The sequence below is a fragment of the Colias eurytheme genome, chromosome 18 (genome assembly GCF_061535395.1).
Source record: "Colias eurytheme isolate Ceu_HAF_F1 chromosome 18, ilColEury1 Martin Lab GWU primary, whole genome shotgun sequence".
In the NCBI taxonomy this organism is placed as follows: Eukaryota; Metazoa; Arthropoda; class Insecta; order Lepidoptera; family Pieridae; genus Colias; species Colias eurytheme.
In genome coordinates, this window is record NC_142997.1 from 7426453 (window position 1) to 7442604 (window position 16152).

The 16152-nt window shown below is 32.6% G+C and overlaps 1 protein-coding gene across 1 annotated transcript in view; it reads left to right on the forward strand.

The window, feature by feature from the left end:
• Positions 1-16152, forward strand: part of Myo81F (unconventional myosin 81F) — an 89335-nt gene that overhangs the window by 381 nt on the left and 72802 nt on the right. The gene's annotated exons all lie outside the window — the stretch shown is intronic.

Sequence of the window (16152 nt, forward strand, 5' to 3'; positions counted from 1 at the left end):
ATGTACAGCGAGCCCGGGCGAATTTGCGGGGGTTGAGCTGGGACGACGATATTTTATTACTTTATAGTACCATAATAAGGGGTTTACTATACTGGCAAAACCATTACGTATCTATGTTAATATTTTTAGTAAAATAAATAATAGTAAATTATAATTATTTACCAGGTAGGTAATATGTACATAATATGAAACTGAGGCTTAATAATTGTATTCAAATCTTTGATTGTATTACCTTCCTACTCTTCTTTCATTTAAGAATTTACATAAATATTAAATAATAATTTAAAATACATTTTGTTTTTTTGTGTGAATAATTGAAAGCTAAGCAGGAAGGTAATTGCTCCATAATATTACGTAAGTAAATCTACATTTCTGTTATAATTTCAAAAATAAATTCCATATCATATTCTAAGAACAAGACCACAAGCATATTTCGCAAAAAGCATGTACACGCATATACAGCTACCGTGGGTTGGCTTTAGTTAACTGCCGCACGAATTTGTTTGAAATATTTATATTTTTAGTTAGCTAGGTAATGTAAGATTGTAATTCCAAAATATTATCGTTAGGAAACTTGTAGTTTTTTAGTTATTAATTTTTAAAGTTAATAATTTTTTGTGCAAAAAAAGTGCATTTATCCGTTTTGTTGTGCAAAAAAAGCGGACCAAGACGTTCCATTTCACTTTACTGTGACTTTACGCTGCGGCCGGCGAGTGCCAAAAGCGACTTTAGGGCGATTCCTACTCAAACAAAAAAAATCTACATAGGTAGGTTAAAAAACTATTAAACTTTTATTTCTAATATCCAAATAGGTAGCGAGGAGCGAAGCGACGAGCGTGTTAGGTTAACTCTTGAACTGCCGCACGAGCCGAGCGAGCGAAGCGAGCGTGCCGCGGCAGCGGCCGGCGAGTGCCAGAAGCGACTTTAGGGCGATTCCCACTCAAATAAAAAAAACTACGTAGGTTTTCACAACTTGTTTGTATTTTATTTATGTATCGTAAAATTTTTGTTACACCATTTCCATACATTTTGAGGTTAGAATAGGAAAATTGATTTTTCTCCAAAACTATTGGTTTCCTAACTTTCCCCTTTTGGTGGGAGGGTCCCCCCCTCCTCCCCCCCATCCCCCCCCCACAAAAAACCTATAATACGTGCGGCAGTTCTCTAAAGAAACCCCATTATTATTTTTGTTTATTTAATAACAATTAAACCACATCGAATCAGACCCTGAAAAATGAAAGGGTTCTATTCCTGAGCATACTCAAGCGTAAGAGAAAAAAAAAGACTCGATTAGTAAAGTATTTCGGTCGCTATCGTGTTAACAAGAAAAAGGATCCGCACATACAGACACACGGACGTCCAAGACAGAACTTTTTTAAACTGTTTTTTAACTAGTTTAAATAACAAAAATGGCATCAAAAATATCATGAACGTTAAAAATAGTGTTTTTTCTTAATATGTGTGTGTATGTATTATCTTACAAGTGCAATGTATGATACATAAAGACATTTTAAGTTTGAAAAATCAGATGTTTTGCGCGAAGTGACAGTAGTACCCACCTCAACGCTTCGCTTATGAGGCGTGCAAAACAGTCTATGTAGTAACGAGTCGACAATCAAAATGCAACATCAGCGATATCGATTCGTTCACAACACACGTTCGATTCTCGAGTGCTGCATTGTTTCTGAACGACTATGCAATTTACAGGACATGAAAGGAAAAATAAGAACTCCTATGTCGGCTCTAATACAAGGGTTGAGATATAGGTAGGTAACTGCTAGCGAATAAGAATCGTGCTCTTAAACCTACCTATATATTGATGTGTGAAGTGTACCACATTATTATAGGGGTTTTAACTTTTACTGTGCCAGGGCCTATGACATCTACCTACCCTAAGAACTTAAAAGTACCTACATCTTAACTCTTAAGTACTTGCTAAAATAATCACATTCTCTAAAATAATGTTCAAAAAGGCAAAAATAGCACGAAATTATTATGATAAAATACATTCAATTTTGTACGGTTTATGTTTTATTTACCTACCTACCAACTAAATTGAAAATTCCGAATATCTCGTCAGAAACATGTTTATTGTTTATGGTAAATAATAGTCATATTAATTACTAGGTTTCCGCCCGCGGCTTCGCCCGCGCAGTGAAAGATAACCCCGCATAGTTCCCGTTCCCGTGGGATTTCCGGGATTGCGTAATTTTCCCGGGATAAAAAGTAGCCTTTGTCCTTTCTCGGATATCAAAATATCTCCATACCAAATTTCATGAAAATTGGTTCAGTAGTTTAGGCGTGATTGAGTAACAGACAGACAGACAGAGTTACTTTCGCATTTATAATATTAGTATGGATTTATACATGGTATCCTTGTTTTATATGAATCCTTTCGATTTGAAAAACAAAAGATAATAATTAATATTAACTTACAATTCGATACAATATGGTTTTTACCTTACGATTTCGTCTTATTGTAATTCCGTACTCCTTATCAGCGATTAGTATTTACTAACGTAACAGTAATGATAAAATATAAACTGTCCCTTGACTAATAAGTTAATCATAACCGGTTACGAAATAAAAAGAAAAGCTGTGTGACTCACGGGCACGGAATCCAAGGCTTTTTAAGATTTGTCCTAATGACGTGTGACTCAGAACGGATCTGAGAATTTTCTTGAGATAAATTGATAAGCTTTTGTTGACACATTGATACGTAAATATTACCTGTAACACGAACCTTAATCTAGATCCTAGTCGTACCAAAAGTATTGTTTTATAAATTAGATTAGACTAGCGGTCCGCCCCGGCTTCGCCCGTGGTACATATTTACGTTTTCTCTACATAACAAGTAATAACCATCCTCGTACTTCAAGGAATATAATAAAAAAAGAATTATCAAAATCGGTCCACCCTTTCACGCGTGATGCCGTGACCAAGGAAAACGGGTTTCATTTTTATATACATACCTATATAGATTACCTATCAGAGAATTATGAAAGTCTAAAAGAACTCAGCTACTTTCATGATAAAATAATCTAGATTCTAGACGATGTCCTTTCTAGATATAAAATTCATAATTATAATTCTGACGAGATCGCTCTAGGCTTAAAAACTTGTTAACGAGTATGACATAATGAGCTGAATTTGTGATTAAAATCTCATACCTCAGGAAATACGAATGAAATATAGCTTTCGTTTTTTCTATTAGTTTATAATAGAATGTTTGTATTGAATTAATTATTGAGCTTTATCCAAATATGTTTAGGTACCTATATGACGGTAAACTTATACGATAAATAACATGAAATATGTACACGTAATGAAACAAATTGAGAACTATGTAGGTATTTTAGTTATATACAATCGTATACATTTGGTATAAATCTTAATAAGGCTGTATAACTTAACACCTCTATTTAGCAGTCATTAAACAATTAAGGCATCAGTCATGTGCCTACTTCTAGCGGAACAAATTTACAACCAATTATGTTAAAAACGTGTGGGTTTACTCGAACAAACTTTTCTTTTAGTACCAGTCTCCAGATGCGTCTAAATTTTAACAACTGTTTGAGTTTACCCAATTCTTAGTGGCTTTTTGGAGCGCAAAATATAATTTCGCTTCCGACGTCGCGTCGGTATGTATTATTGTGTATTTTTGGATAATATATTTCACAATCATTCAGCTTGGAATATGTCTTAATCTACCTTTTATCTACTAAGTATACGACTATGGACTGGAGATTATTATTTATTTAGTTACTTTAGTTCAGAAATCAATGAACAAGCATCTTGAACAATACAGAACTGCTTTGGCTCAATGCCAAGAGAATATTGGCTAGTAAATTGAATAATTAGTCAATTTCTAGCAATTAAAGCTTTACGAGTAGTAAGTACCATACAATAAAACCTCTAAAAAAGGCTACATAAATATCAATTGTTATTACGTACGTTTTTACGCTACGTATTATTGTCAACAGAAATGACGAGGATTTTTTGTTAAAACGCGATAGTTTTAAACTTGCCTTTATGCCGAGTTTAAAATGTGGAAGCGTCAGGTGAGATTGGCTAGAATAAACAGACCGTAATATGTTTTGCAATTTATTATTACGTACAAACATAAAAAATAAATACCTATTACTTAATTAATTATTTCGTTAAATAAATAATAAATACGTTTAATTTAGTTGAATATAGTGATTTAACTAAATCGTGTTTCAGTGTTAGTTTTAATAGGTACGACGATTAAACTCGGAGGATCTGTTGAGAATTTGAAACTTAACAATTATTATCTCTGAAATTTGGGGGTTCTAGTTCTGTTTCGCCTCTAAAACCATTAAATTTAAATTTTAAATTAATCGATAATAGTTTGCGCCCTTGAAGAATTAGTCTTCTCAATCCTTGTAAATTGTAAAATACAAAACGAAACTTGCTTTTCACTATGAACACTTTTAGCAAGTATCCGTTGAAGCCTGAATGCTGTGCTATAGCCTGTAACTGAGATTTTTAAATACATATAATTAGTAAAAAAATTATATCAACATCAAACCTGGTGCACTATCTTTTTTTAGTCTAAATGGTTATTGATATTTTTGAAATATAAGTTCGACCTGGGATATACGACTACCTATAAAAAAAGAACTTATATTTTTTTTTCGATTGAAACCTAACCACTTAATCATACACCATAATACACAATACTAGTTCCTATAGTACCGGAACCACGTCATCAAGAACAATAGTTCCATAGAAGGCGCAACACACGAAAAGACCGTTCCGAGTTCCGTTAGACGATTTCTTGGAAGGACAAGCGCGTCACGTCCATGTATGATGTAAACAATGTATATTTTACGTAATTTAGTTTTACCCGACTGTGAAAGGAGGGTTATGGTTTTAGACTAAGATCATCTAAAATTTTGAGTGTATGTATGTACCTATGCTTCTTTGGCATGCCCTTAAGCCGGACAGCTGTATCATCAGAATTGTCACACAGGCTACAATTATAGCATATATACATAAATTATGAGTTTTGTTAATAATAATAATTCTTGATGATCAATGAAATCATTGTTGTATTACGCTAAGTGATAACTGATAAGGTTCTAAGTTCTAACGTTTTTCGCGATTATAATACACAAGCGATGGGTCATTGTGGTTTTATCATCAATATTCAATACGTATAGGCAAACTTTTAGATAAAGTAAGCTTGGATAGGGTTTTCTTATTAAAATGTGAAAATTAAATAAATATACTAGGAAGTTACATAGGTATTTTACTTTCGAGATAATTATAATACAAGTAACACTGTAGAAAGAATTCAATTTTTTTTTAAATAATTAGTTCCGATTGTATGTAGGAATGAAATTTCAATTCAATAATAATATATTAAAATAACAACCATCCGTAAACAGAAACACATTTCAATAATATTAAAGAAATTTAAGCACTAAGTTGGACTTCAATTATTATAATTGAACTAACATGAAGTAAGAAACAATAATTGTGAAGAAAATAACTATATTATGTATAATAATTGCATAAATTACATCATTATGGTACTATTCTTCCTTATTGAACACAAGTTACATGTTAGTAACATACGGTAGTACAATTCTATAATATAAGTAGACTAGTTATTGTGTTCCGGTTTCCTTATTGCTATAAAGATAGTCGATGGTAAATGAGTATTTAACAAACACAAAAAATGATTTATTGGAGTACACAATCGACAATCGTATTTTTTATATGTTACTAAGTATAATAAATAATAAGAAACAAAGAGATCAAATAGTGAAAAGGTATAGGAACTAGGAATCACTTGTGACGAAAATGTACCTCAGCAATAGTTAACAAACATGCTGTACCTAGCTAATTAAAAGTTACAATAATGAGTAAGATTTGTTAATTTCAAGAAATGTTACCAAAAATTACGAAATTTATCTTCGATTTAAAGTGTATACTTTGGTCGAAGTTTATCACAAGACATGAGTGTAGACTGTATGATCAATTTTTTATTTAAATGTTTAAAAATCTCGTTTTAATGCACTTAACGAGGCCTCAGCAAAGTAATCATTACCATAATTTATTTTATCAGCTAAAAGCAGATGTTTGGGACCACGTACCTACAGAACAGGTGTGCACTAGTCACGGTTTTTTTTGTCCCATGTTTTTGGTTGAACAAATCTATTTTCTATCTCCCTCTCTCCTTATAGAGCTGTCCCAAATGGACATGAATTTATGGAGTTGTTAAAATAAAAACTGTGGATCAAATTATTATTAGTGATTGTCGTTTATTTATATTGTAAATTTAATATAACTACTTATTTTCTTTTGATGTAGAGAATTGGAGAACTAGAGATTGATGGTGACCATTAATTTTATTTATTACAACAGCTAATAAACTAAAAATAATAATGGTTATGAGTGATGTTGATGTTCTGTTATTTCTTTTTTAGTGTTATGTTGAGCATAAATAACACTTAGTGTTAATTATTATTTATGATTTTTGAGATTTTTGCCTTGACCGAAAAGATAATAATGCTTTTAAGAATACTACTCTACTGGTATATGTTTGTTACGACACCATTCAAAAACAATTCTGGATTTTGGTTTGGTACAATATAAAATATTGTAAATATAGAACTAAAAGTACTTCTAATTTCAAGTTCAGTGAAGCCCAGGCGAATTAGTTACTAAAATTCATTAACAATCTAACTTCATCAGTACCTAAGTATGCAGTTTATTACACTTACGGATCATAATTGTCTGCATAAATGAGTAACAAAGACTTCCAACATTAAAATAATAACCTATTTATTATTAACCAAAACGTAACTTATTTAATTATTAATTTTAATTAATTAGTGACCATCTAATGTGAAAGCGCTTATATATATATGATAATCAAAGAGACTCTTATTATTACGCGTTATTTAACGTTTTAATGTTTATTTTATTATTATTTTATTTCATAACATCACTTATTCTTTCATAATAAACGTTTCTTAATAAAACGGAAGTGAATTATTATTTTAATGACTTATAATATCTGCATAGGCTTTAGCCGGGTTAAACAGAAATAGAAACTAAAAATCTAAATAATTCATATATATTAAGTGCATCAGTATGTTTACACTTAATTTTATTGGTATAGTAGTGGGTAATTCAAACACTTATACCTACATTCAACGAGACTTTCTTTAGAAGTACTTTTAAATCGTCCAAATACATAATTTTAATATTTATTACCATTATTTAATAACTAGCGGTCCGCCCCGGCTTCGCCCGTGGTACATATTTACGTTTTCTCTACATAAGAACCATCCTCGTACTTCAAGGAATATAATAGAAAAGAATAATCGAAATCGGTTCAGCCATTCACACGTGATGCCGTGACAACGGGAAACGGGTACAGACCCGCCGCCTTTTTAATTTTTATAGCTCCCGCCGCGCAGCGCGTCGAACGCGGCAACTGATACACAAAAATAGTCCTTATGGCATGATTCTGTATTCACGCGCGATGACATATAACGTATTTCATGTATAACTTTGGTGTTTCTACACTGATTTACATGATTCTTTTACTATAACCTGCCCAGGAGTATGAAGAATAATTGTGCCAAATTTAGTTGAAATCCGTCGGGTAGTTTTTGTTTCTATAACGAATATACAGACAGACAGACAGACAGACAGACAGACAGACAGACAGACAGACAAAAATTTTACTGATTGCATTTTTGGCATCAGTAGCGATCCCTTATCACCCCTTCATAGTTTTTTTTTTAATATATTTCATGTACAGAATTGGCCTCTCTACAGATTTATTATAAGTATAGATTAATGAGTTTATCCATTACAAATACTGTATAAAAAATCACAAATAAATTAAAAAAAATATTTCCTCCACATGAGTTAAAACTTTATAGATAACCCAAAAACTACAATGCAAACCGATTTAAACTTAGCCGACGGACGTTCAAAAATAAAACGTTATCGATACAAATGCAGTAAGTTTTGATGGCAGCTGTCGCAGATTTATTTTTTGCGCGCACCGGAGCTGAGTCGCAATTTGCAACGAATGCACCTTTGACGGACCTGTGTTTTGATATTTTTTTTTCACTCCCTTTTTTGTGTTCACTTGTGACGACGTAAACATAATATTTGAACGTTGAAAATTTTAAGTTTTCATAGACTCTTTTATGCAAAAGTATTAAACATGGTCTCTCATTATTTGTGAGAGTATCATTAAAACAACTTATTTAACACATTCATTTAAATTAACGTTTTTCATCTATACATAAACAAATAATTCAAAACCTAAGGCAGGTTCGATTCCTAAGCTCATTATGCTAAACAACCAACTATATAAACATGATTCTAATTGAAACTTATCGTATAATACGAAGGCAAAAAGAACTAAGTTCATGTTACACTTTACATATAAGTATTAATAACGTATTCAAAGCGGTCTATAAAAATGCGGACTTATCGTCACTTCTAGAAATTTCCGCAGGCTTCAGCCATATGTGAAAAGTCACGTCATCAATCAAATATATCGAATGGATAATGGCTATTTATTGACCTTAGCCTTTGACGTGGCTATTTATTTATGTGCAATCGATTTGCCATAAAAAGACTTTCAGGTACCTATAAACTAGATAAATTATTATAGAAGCAGGTTTTAAATCGGCCTAGTATTTGTTAGCTAAATATAGTTTGAATTACGAGATGATGAGATGACACTCAGAGAAACAGATTCTTTGGAAAATAATAAAATATACCATAGAATTCTCCTTATGAATTACCATCCCAAATTTTAACCCGCTTCAATGTACTATCGATCTCATAATTAAAATAATTAAAAAAAATCACCTGAAATTAATGTTTAGAAAATCGACCACTTTGGACTAGTGTAGTTCAAGGGTTCTTTTATAAGTAATAGATACATCTCGTAATTTTATTTTCAATTTACCTAAAAGTAACACATTACATAATTCGTCAAGGACCACTACCTATTTTCAAATGATTCCATAAATATTCAGCTCAAACCTCATTACCAACCGGACGAGGGACGACCGGTCAGCTGTTATCAGCTGCGCGCGCGCATCGTGCGCCCGTTGTAATGATTATATTGCTTTGCCAATTATATGGTAGTCAGGATTTAGGGATTACTTATGTAAACCTTTTTGCATGAATCATTTATAATGTAAATAGCTTTTTTGCGTAGGGGTGCTATGACGTCTCGATCTGTTACTGAATCCAGATGTGGTAGAATGTGGATGATTAAATCGCTTGACGAGCTTTCATGCTTGATTTAAATTACATTTGATATAATTTATTTTAAATACAATTAATTCTCTATACCACTAACTGACAGCTAACATGCAAGTGTCTATATTTGTTTGCACATTACTGACAATAACTACTCTCAAACTACTAAACCTATTCGGATAAAATTTTACACACACATGACGGATACTAGTCACTATTACAACAATGTCACTAGTAACCGCTATTAAAATACAATAGTAACTAACGAGTAAGTGTTAACTACAAACCAATCCAAAATATCTAACTGTAAGAAACAATCTTCACACATTACTGTAAGTGGTAAACAAACATACAACAATGGTTTATTCAAGCCAAGAACTCATAGACTCATAGACACGTCATAATTATTTCAGTTATTATTGGTACGTGTGAAACGTAAATTAAGACCTTCAGGCCTTTTCTCTTTTTCTTCGTGGAGGTATTACATATTTTCATGTTCCCTCATCATCCAATTTGCCGGACTTTCATACAATGTAATATAGTTTGCGAATAACCTACTTATGGACTTATTTTGTTGGTGCATGATATAATTAGGTAAGTCCCTTTTACTTTCACGTTATATTTAATCAAAGGAAGAATGAAACAAAATAGTGAATAGTTACTTTGATCACAGATTAATAATATTTGCAGGCAACCACCACGGGTTTCTCTATAAATAAATTTTTAACTTGATTTAGATGAAGTTCATATTCCTAACCTACCGCATATGTACCTATATATGCGTTTATTCATTTATTTTAACTAGCTAACCGCCCGCGACTTCGCAGTTCGCACTAAACACTTCACTTTATTCAGTGACATACCGACATAGAACTCAAATTTCTATCTCCCTTTTCATCCCCTTTGAATTATGTTTTCGCTACAAACCGTATAGTTAGTGATTTTATGGGAGTATAGTACCTATATGTTTATTTAATTTGGCTTCAGATCCTTTGTACTAAATTTACATTCTACAAGTATACACTTCCTAGAAGATTAAAAATAACAGAACAAAATGTTTACTTCATATACCGTTTCATCTTTCCGACTTCCAGGGGTTATTGAGTTCATGAAAAGTAGTGCACTTAGTATCGATATAACCGCGACTCCACTGCAGGTCTGCGAGCCAATTTCAGGTTAGCGCAATGCGCTCATTTTGAAACATAACTTTAGTATTGCTACTAAACCTGGGCATTAGACTTTAAGATAAAAAATTAATCACGAGGCGGAATTCCAACACGCCTCGTGGTACTTTTTCTATTCTTTAAAAATTTGATTTCTCATAGTTAATTATAAAAAATTTAAATATAAATTTAATGCTATAAAATACATGCTAAATACAGATCGAACCTAGGCATTTTTTTTTCAAACTTTATCTTCTAGCTCATTTCGTGTAATTTATTCTTAAACCTACACAACATATTTATATTTTATTTTATTTATTTTTATTTATAACACTACTATGCTAGTTAATAATACAAATTACTTAAAACTAAAACTTATAGCTAAACTAGCACAGAGGGCGGCCTTATCACTAAAGAGTGATCTCTTCCAGGCAGGCTTCTTTTAGTGTATCTTGTAAAAGTAAAAGCGTTATTTGGTATCCGAGAAAATGTTTTTGTTTGAGAAAAGTAATCTATTGGGTGAGTCAACTAATCGACTAACCACACAACTTAATAGCCCTCCATCGTTAAATGGTGAGGGAAAGGGATTCCGTCGGCGGCGCTCGAGTCGTTCGGACGTCTGCATAGTGACCTTACGTTTCCAACTTCAATTGCACAGACTAACTTTGCCGCAGAGACTATCGAGATCGAGATAATCAAATAATATGGATAAATTGAAAGCAAATAAAGATTCGACGAACGCATCTCCAAATACTTTTATTACTCAAAGGAAGAAGACATCTTCAACGGATGAAATGAAGGAACTGTTTAAGTGTTTTAAAGAAGAAATAAGTTCTATGTTAAATAGTTGGAAAAATGAAATTATTGAGAAATTAGTTCAAGACGTGAAAACCCTTAAACACGACGTTAAAGAGATGCAAAAAATAAACTTGGATCTGGAAAAATCTATTGAATTTTTATCAAACACCATTAATGATAGAAATAAAAAGTTAGAAATTCTTGAAAAAGAAAATCAAGCAAACCAGCAGTGCCTAGAAGTTCTCGAAAATCAAATGTACAACCTGCAACAGAAACAACGAGCGAACATATTAGAAATCCGGAATTTACCTAAAAAGGAAAATGAAGACCTAAAAGACATTTTTGGAAGACTATGCGAAACTATAAGGATGCCAATAGAAGATTCGCAACTTATCAACATATCTCGAAACCCAGGACCCGCCAGCAGTGTCAAACCCGTATCAGTTGAATTAAAAAACCCCGAACTCAAATATCGTCTCATCAAAGCAGTGAAATCATATAACGAGAAAAACAAACAGGCGCGCTTGAACTCTTGTGATCTCGGTATCGCTAGCCCAAAAGTGATAGTGTATGTCTCAGAATGTTACCCCGATAAAACAAAAAAGTTGTTTTTTCTTGCGCGTCAATTATGTAAAACCATCAATTATAAATATTGTTGGGTTGCTAATAATCGTGTCTATATTAGAAAAACTGACGGAAGCCCGCACGTACACCTCCATAGTGATATACAAATTAAAAACTATAAACCAATATAGAATAGTGCTTACATATTGTGAATTGTCAATTAGGTATTGTATAACTAATTTTGCTATAAAACATGTCCAGAAATTCTATTATTATTGTATACTTATATTTATAATTATTTATTTATTAATAATAATAATCATTCACTTATCTACAAACATAAACAATCACACCAATTGCATTACACAAACATTTCACGCTTGGCCAGGTTTTCTCTGCCGCATTCACTACTCTGTAAAATGTTTTGCATCAACCCTCATACGTTTTAATTTTTATTACTTTTTCATAACTCCATCTTATTATATTGCTATATTTTTACGTAATAAATGTGAGTTTATATATTCGTTAGTGGAAGAAATAAAAGTGCATCAATTTACGTTTGTAACAATAATAATTAAATATAGATATCCTAACAGCTTACAGAGTTGCGAACATACACAAAAATACAACTTAATTCTTACACCAACCGTTAACGTCTTAATCCTTGAGATTTTTAATATTTCTTTACATTCGATTCAAATGTAATAAACACTGATTTAGATTCTATAAACACAAGTGGTTCCTTTTCGTGCTCTCCAGAAAGTGTGCAGAAGAATTTACAAGTGCAGATGGGACATAAAGGTATGGCTATTTTATCTCAAAACATACGTAACGTTCATTGTAACTTTGATGGGTTATTAGTTTTGCTACAGCGTATTAAAATGCAAATGGATATAATTATATTAACCGAGGGATGGCTATCACAATTTGACAATTATCCTTCTATGGATGGTTACTGTTTTTCAGCTTCGAAATGTAACTATAATAAAAATGATGGGGTCATTGTTTACTATAAGTCAAGTATAAAAAATGTTTTAACTACAGAAAGAAATCTATCCAATGGTACGTGCATACAACTTACTATTTCATCAAATTGCGTAATTCTAGCAATATACCGGCCCCCTTGTTTCTCGAATATTGACCCGTTCTTAATTAGTCTTAAAAATATTTTGATATCGGTCAGTTCTTTCACAAATATAATTTTAATGGGTGATATTAATATTAATATTACTGAACACAGCTGCGACCCAAAAGCTATGGAATATCTTAACTTGTGCGCATTTTTTGGTCTATATCCAGCACATACCTTGCCCACTAGGGGGAATAATTGTCTCGACCATGTTATGATGAAAACTAATTATGTATCAAACACAGCTGTGCTGCTCTCCGAAGTGACTGACCACTACCCAGTGCTACTTTTCCTCAAAGTTAATTTAAATTTTCAAGTGAGAACTGTAAAAAGTACTTGTTATCAAAGCGTTTCAAATAATCTAAAGGAATTTGATTGGGGTAAAATTGAGCAAATATGCGATCCTAACCAGGCTGTGTCGTACTTGATGGAGGTAATAAGTGGCTCTGTACTAAATAATACATTGTTACGATACCTTCCACATTCAAAACGTATCTTTAAACCTTGGATTACACCAGGTTTATTAAAATGTATTCGTAAACGTGATCGTATGCACAAAAAATGTAAAAAGTACCCAGATAATACTATTCTTTTGGCAGATTATAAAAAATATAGAAATATTTGCAACAATACCTTAAAAAAACTAAAACGTGCTTACGAACGTTCAGAAATCGAAAAACACTCACATAATCCCAAGCTATTATGGAAATGCATTAAACGTTTTTGTTATTTAGAACAAAGCAGAGTAGAAGCCACCGAGTTGATATCAACCGACTCTCAAACGTATCGATCAATTAACATGGTTAATGATTATTTCTCTTGTGTAGGTAAAAGTTTAGCTTGTGAAATCTTACTTAAATTAAATAGCACAGAAAGCGAATTGGCCAGATCTTGCACACTTTTAGAGAATAGTATAAATTCTTTCCATCTAATGCCCACCGATAATAATGAAATTACCAATATCATCAAGAATCTGAACAATGACTGCGCTACAGGGTTCGACAACATTCCTTCACGTGTGATTAAAGATAACATAGACTTATTAATTCAACCATTAACGCGAGTTTTCAACCGGTGTCTTGAAGAAGGTGTATTTCCTTGCGATTTTAAACATGCTATCATTCGTCCAATCTTTAAAAACGGAGATAAGTCTTTAGTCAATAACTATCGACCTATAGCAATTCTACCAATCCTATCGAAAATATTAGAACGCATTATAAACAATAGATTGATCAGCTACTTAAATTCGCAAAATTTTTTATCTGCAAATCAGTATGGTTTTCGTAGAAATTTGTCCACCAGCCATGCAGTTGAAGCATTAACTAATTTCGTTAACCTGAATAATGATTGTGGAAATAAATGTGTAGGTATTTTCCTCGATCTAGCCAAGGCGTTTGATACGGTTTCAACTTTCAGTACCAATCCTCCTCTCTAAACTTGAACGCCTTGGTGTTCGGGGAGACACCTTTAATTTATTTAGATCCTATCTGACAGGGCGCAAACAAACGGTCAAAATTAATTCTACCCTCAGTAACGTACAAGAAATAGAATACGGAGTGCCGCAGGGCAGTATTTTGGGCCCCACCCTGTTTTTAATATATATCAACGATCTCTGTTCCCTCAACATCCCTAACTGCCAAATAATCACTTATGCTGACGATACAGTCCTGCTCATAAAGGGCCGTTCATGGGACTTGGTCCAGAGGAGCGCAGAATACGCGCTAAATGCCGTTATTTCATGGCTGGACACAAATCTGCTGACGTTGAATTACAGCAAGACGAAATATGTCACCTTTTCCACGACCACTAAAACACAGCCGGATGTCAATTTCACAATTAAGGCTCATAGATGCGCTTCTCTGGATCAATGCTCATGTGCAGCATTGGAGCGAGTAGCACAAATAAAATATCTAGGTGTAACGATAGACAACCACCTCAGGTGGGACCATCACATTAAGTCTCTCGCAGGTAGGATCAGAAAACTTGGTAAGGTCTTTAAAACAATAAGACACCTTGGCGACTATCCCTTTCAAATGAGAATATATAAGGCTTTGGGGGAATCTGTCATTCGATACTGTATACTCGCATGGGGTGGAGCTGCAAAAACGCGTCTAATATGTCTCGAAAGAGCTCAGCGTATGCTCTTAAAAATTATTACTTTCAAACCTTTTCTGTTCCCTACCTTCGACCTATATCAAGATTTTAAAGTTCTCACAGTGCGACAACTATTCTTTCATAGCCTTATTTTAAAACAGCATAGTTTCCCTAGAGATAATAGTGACTTAACCCTGGCTTCAAAGCGTAAAAAGAATAAAGTTTTTATTATTCCTAGAACTAATCTTAAAAAAAGCAGAAATCATATAAATTTCTTGGGCCCCGCCTTATATAATTTTGCTAATAAGGAGTTTAAAATATCTAATCTATCTAATTACAAACTTCGAACAGTAGCACACGACTGGTTTCAAGGATTAAGCTATGATGACACTGAAAAAATTTTGTATGATATCCTCTAAAAATCACACAAACACACACATACATACGCACACACACGTACACGCAAGCGCATACACACTCACTCACACACACAGACACACATACTCACATAATTAGATAACTTGTAAGAAACCATTTTATAATGAATATCTTTATATATATTATATGTATATTAATCTTATTTATTTATATATTTATTTATTTTTTTAAAGTTAAGTCTAACTAAGTTTGAAGATTGTACCTACACAAAAATTTCTGTCTCTAAATATGTACTGTTAAAATCATATTGTTAAAAATATTATGCTAAGCCGACGGAGGTCACTGGTTGACCCCGCACAGGTTTTTCCTAGTGGGTTAACCAGGGATTAACTACAATTTTATATGAGTTGTAAAAATTGTGAAACAAATAAATAAATTTGAAATTTGAAATTTGAAAATTTGAAATTATAGTCATCAAAGGGTTGGGTGAAATATAATTGGTCTGGTTTGTAACCCGCTAAATATAATCATTATGTTGATCGTTATTCCTTGTATTGGATTCATTCAGCTCTTGGATTTGTTCCGTTTGCATCTCAATAAACAATATTTAGATACTTTTAATTTTTTTTTATATTTTTGCGTAATAAAAATATTGATATGACCAACTTTTGGATTTAAAATCTCAATTAAATGTTATATTCAAATACTGTCCACAAATTCCATGGATATACTATATAGTGTATATACTTATAA